Raw genomic sequence first — 5,457 nt, forward strand, 5'->3', positions numbered from 1 at the left:
CGAGCGATAGACCAGCATCAAAGAGCTCGGTAGTGGTCTATACAATAATATAACGGGATAAGAGAGCTAGATGGCTCCATCAAAGCTGCTAAAGATAGCTGATTAGCTGCTGGACTCTGTAAATGTATAAACACGTGGTCAATCGCCATAGCAACTATCTAAACCGTTTCCATGGAAATTCTTATTAACATTCGCGAAAATTAATTGTCCCACGGTATCACAATTGCAATTAAAAACATATTATAAATATTATTAAAAAATCAACACAAACAAGAACATAAAAATTTAAAAAACAAGATTGAGTAGGATTTCAAACAACCAACGAAAATACAAAATGACAATCCTACTCTCGTGACGCAAATTCTACTCTACATTGTAAGGTGATTCATAATTTTTACATAAGAATTAAAAGTATAATGTAGAGTAGAATTTGCGTCACAAGAGTAGGATTTTCATTTCGTATTATCGTTGGTCGTTCAGAATCCTACTTGATCTTGTTTTTTTAATTTTTATGTTCTTTAGGCCATGGTTTTTCAAAAAATCACTCCGCAAAATTGTCCCAAATTTTTATTACATTTTCTGATAAATACCTGATGTATTTATGCTCTGTAGCAAGTTTTGAACTGTTTCCGACAAATATTTTTTGAGTTATGAGTATTTTTAAAACGAGCCAGTTTTTGAAAAAAAGCAAACCCGTGGTTTTTTTTCAAAAAATGGCTCCAAAATCACTCCAAATTTTTATTACATTTTCTGATACATATTGATGTCCTTATGCTGTGTAGAAAGTTTGAGTAGATTCTGATAAAAAATTTTCAAGTTATGACCATTTTAAAAACAGGCCAATTTTTGAAAAATACCCAAGGCTTGACAAGGAAATAATAGCCCATGGTTATTTCCTAGTTTAAGTTTAGTTATAGCCCTTGGTTTTTTTTCCAAAAATTGGCTCCAAAATTACCCCATTTTAAAATTATATTTTCTGATGCATCTTGATGTCCTTATGCTATGTAGCAAGTTTGAGTTGATTCCGATGAGAAGTTTTCAAATTATGACCATTTTAAAAACAGGCCAATTTTTGAGTAATACCAAAAATTACCCAAAAGACCATGGGCTATAGCCCATGGCTTTTTCTAAAACATGGCTCTAAAATTACCCCAAACTTTTTATTACATTTTCTGATACATATTGAGCAAATAGAGCAATAGAAAGCTGTCAAATTAAAATGCTATTGCAGTAACTTCGGTAGCTGTACTGATGGCAGTTTTTGAAAATACTGATTATGAAATATTTGATTTTGCTGACATGTAGTTGTAACTATTGTGTGTGGGTGGCAATTATAGGTTATTACATTTTTTAGTGGTAGCATGGAACTGCATGGCTTTTTAGAGGTGACTTTATTTGATAAAATGATGAAGAGGATCCTATAAGATCTGGAGAGATTGTTGTATCAAAGTAAAGGACAGAGATACATGTACTAACAGTGCATGAGGAGTAAGTGGGGGAGAAAGTTGGGGAGAACAATAGAAGAGAGGGGGAGGGGAGGGTATGTCTCAATATAATGTATGTTTTCTAAAGTGATTGACTGAGGGAAAGCTTTTGGCTATTCTGTTTACTATTTGCAATAATATTGTTTTACATTTCCTTTGTGCTTTGTGTAAATTAACATGCTAATAGTGATGTTCAAATGTTAAATACATGAAAGTGAAAGATGACTGCTCTATGTGTCTTCAGGGTTCTATCTAGAAATTTTGGTTTGGGGGGAAGTACATATCAACTTCCATGTAGAAGTAATACTGACTATATTACAGTAATACTATGCAATTGCTTACTCAATGAATTTGTAATTTACAGAGCAATTATGTAAACTTATGTACACAATTGTGTACCTTTATGTACACTTTATGTAAATTTTCATTAAAATTTTGGGGGGGAAGATATTGAGTTTGGGGTAGAACCTTCCCTCCCACTCCCCAGTAGATAAAACCCTAGGCTTATTACTCAGTCTATTTGTCTTGTTACCATAATACATTCACATATACATGTACATGTAGTTAAGTGTTTACTTGTAAAATTTTTGTTAAAAATTGCATGCAAATTTTTGTCTTGTGAGTTTGGCCTATACAATCTAAATAGCAAAAGCCAAACTGTACATCATTATTCTTGTAAAGCACTGGAAATTAGTTTCATTTAATCTTTCTTTGTGCTCTCTCCCTCAGGCTCTTCCTTGTAGTCATAATGGTGAGGTGTATCTCCTAACTAAAGGCGATAACAATCAGGTGGATGATAGAGGACTATGCTCCTGGACAGCTTTGGGTGGAAAGGGATGAAGTAGTAGGATGTGCTAGAGTGTCAACAGCTAGCAATAATTTATTTACAAATTGTGTTTTAGTTTCCTGCCATATATTGGAATGGTCACAATAATCGTGAACAATTACCCAAACTGAACTAAAAGTGAGAGAATTTAAAGGGACACATGCACGGAAGCACGTCATCTTGAAAAACTGGCCCGTTTTTCAAGATGACATCATTAATGATGACGTTTAGTGTTGATAACTATTCATAACGTGCGGCCGCGCCCCTAATAATTAAGGCAAAATGGCTACTCGAGTGGCTACTTGTAAATATTCCTGGTGTTTCTTCACTAAAAAGAGTATCTTGGGGTGGCAAAAGAGCTAATTCTGTTCGAGAGAAGTGTTCTACAGATGCCTACTCCCGGTTCTGCGACTGATTGCTGTCTCTACTCTCTACGCGTGTCTAAACACGTGTCATAACTATTAATTAATGATCTGTTGCACGCCCAATTTAATGTTTACTTCCTCTACAGTAACGTGTGCATTCTATTTCCGTGAACGTGTCCCTTTAATCATATCCTGTTACCTTATCTCTTTCTTCATATACAGTACCTTATCTTAGGTGGTTTAACAGGTATAATGTAAGCTTCACCCACAAGCCCCACCCCTCAGTATTAATAGTTATGTACCAATGGTATCATCATCCGTCATTTATCTATTTACTTTGTCGAAAGATCCAATTTGTCAGGGACTGCCATACAGCCTAAGACCATCTTGATCTCTAATTGCCTGCAGTGGGTCTTATACTGAACAAAAAATGGAGTTAACTGACTTGAAAATTACCACAACAGAGAAAATAGGCATATTTTTAACTTTTTATTAGATTATGAGTAGTTTATAATAACTGAATAGATTCTAACCGTCCCTAATAAAATTAATTACACCTGATCTACGTACGATAGTATATATATACACACCCAAGAGTTACCATGCATGATCCGTGAATGATGGGTATCAGGCCTGGACCAGGTTTGATTCTATAACGGTCCAGCATCGACGGCCATCACTGCTGAATCGAGGCTGTTGCTCTGGCCTGGACCAGTATCTATTTCAGTCCCGATGTAGTCATAGCTGATACAGTAATGTCTGTTCGTCAGCACTGGTCCAGGCTGTATATCAGTACTGGATCAGATCGATGCTTTTCAAGATGGCAGCCCCGCGTGGACTATCTGACATGTTTTGTTAAAGAAAATAATCTTAATCTGACTCTTTAAGAGAAATCTCGTTGGCTGTATACACTAGGGCTAAATCACTGGATGTTATGTGAGTACCGTGGACTACATTAAATGTTATACTATTTTTAGGCTATTTTGAACCATTTATTACTTAAACATGAGTATAGGATACACGATATTTTGAGTAAAAAGTAGGCACATGTAGATACACAATCAAGCTAAATAAATTAATTGAGCAGATACATGACTGGAAAATAAAACGACTGACAACTTCCAATTAAAGTTTACCACATCTTGCCTACAAAATCTCTATGATATGAAAGTAGAGACCTGGGTTTATGAGGAATTATCAAAGGGGTATAAACTGCATGAACAAACTTATAATAAATTTAGGCTAATTATTATTGTGAGATTAATGACTTCAATTTAATTGACTATAATTAGAAGTACATACCTTTCATTATGGATTCTCCGTTAACTTTCTAGTATTGAGCCAAACATTGAAACAGAGCCAGAAGACCTTTCTGCAATAATCATGACACTAGTGAAGACGATGAGAAATCAGGCGTAAAAATGGTTCACTACATGTGATTGTAACTATGTTTTTAATTAGGGTGAATGTATTAGTGATCATGATGATGAAGATATTGTACTGAGAGACTTATGAATGATAGTCACAAGTGTGGTAAAATAGTTTATTGATTATGTGTGTAATTGTTACTTTTCCTTAGAATTTTTGATACGGAAGATTATTCTGGAAATATTAGTATAGTAGGTGCTCCTTTAATTCATATTAATTTATTAATTTAGCAAGGTCACTGGTATACATTCTATAGTTACCTTATCTCACTAAGTTTCAAGACAAGAATAGTTAGGTTTGTTTAATTTCATGTGAAAAGCTAAATTCATTATTCAGGTTGTGATCAGGCTTGGGGTGAAGTACTTTAAAAAGTATTTAAGTACATTACAAGTACCTGTTAGATTTTTAAAATGAGTACGAGTACAAATCCCTCATTTTTACAATTGTATTCAGTATGAGTACGAGTACTCTATTGCAGTACTTAAGTACTGCTTAAGCACTTGACCACACCCAAATAATTAATAAGTTAGTTTTAAAATTAATAAATTAAATCAGATGGTTATTACATCTTATGAACTTTTCAAATCCAAACTGACCAATGTCATAGTATGGGACCCACAGGAGGTAAATGTATGTGGTTTACACTAGCTAGTATTTATTATGTCAACACATTAGCATTGCATTGATTAATGTGCTTCAAAGTACTTCAATGTACTTGTAAGTACTCTTAAACATACTAGTATTTAAATACAGTACGAGTATTTGTAATTTTTTGTCAAAAGTACTTGAGTAAATACCGAGTACTTTCAAACTTGTGCTTAAGCATGCTTAAGTACGAGTACCAAAGTACTCGCCCCAAGCCTGGTTGTGATGAACTGAAACTTTCTTGTTTAAAGCTCTTGTTAAGGTCAGTTTAATCATAGTGTTTTAATTTATTATCATCATTTGTCATTATAGTTCACTTCAAATAGCATTGAATTTTTTTGTGAACCTGCCTTCATCATGCTGGTTAAGGAAGGTATGTAGTTCCTTTGCTTATGTAGAATTTATGCCTCATTATAGTTATGTTATGGATCTAAGCTTTGTAGGACTATGTGTTACAAGATACCTTTGAAAGATCTGCTTCACTACATGGAACCCCAGAGTTCATTAATGTTGGAGATTTTGGGAAATTAATTTCTCAGTAATGTAAGTTTATTATTTTAGTGCCTTCTTAATTTATGGCTCTTTAGGTGTCTTAAGTTACAAAACATGAAGTGTCTTACTTGTGGAACATTGGTAGACTATGATGAAGAAAACAATTATAATCTTTTTTTGGTTTTAATAATAATTCCAAATCATTTTAAATTAATAA

General features: G+C 33.8%; 2 long non-coding RNA genes across 4 annotated transcripts; both read left to right on the top strand.

The window, feature by feature from the left end:
• Positions 1-3,257: 3,257 nt before the first annotated feature.
• Positions 3,258-4,383, top strand: LOC109586623 (uncharacterized). 3 transcript variants are annotated; one of them, XR_002187128.1, is made up of 5 exons: positions 3,258-3,611; positions 3,653-3,714; positions 3,763-3,880; positions 4,010-4,208; positions 4,255-4,383. It is a non-coding gene; the product is annotated as an uncharacterized LOC109586623 (long non-coding RNA). The 3 variants fall into 3 exon arrangements; XR_002187129.1 differs by lacking the exon at positions 3,763-3,880; XR_002187127.1 differs by lacking the exons at positions 3,653-3,714; positions 3,763-3,880.
• Positions 4,384-4,963: 580 nt separating this feature from the next.
• LOC109586622 (uncharacterized) lies at positions 4,964-5,457 on the top strand. Its single transcript, XR_002187126.1, has 4 exons — positions 4,964-5,010; positions 5,061-5,121; positions 5,166-5,291; positions 5,336-5,457. It is a non-coding gene; the product is annotated as an uncharacterized LOC109586622 (long non-coding RNA).

This window comes from Amphimedon queenslandica, unplaced genomic scaffold (assembly GCF_000090795.2).
Source record: "Amphimedon queenslandica unplaced genomic scaffold, v1.1 AMPQUscaffold_12826, whole genome shotgun sequence".
Lineage (NCBI taxonomy): Eukaryota > Metazoa > Porifera > Demospongiae > Haplosclerida > Niphatidae > Amphimedon > Amphimedon queenslandica.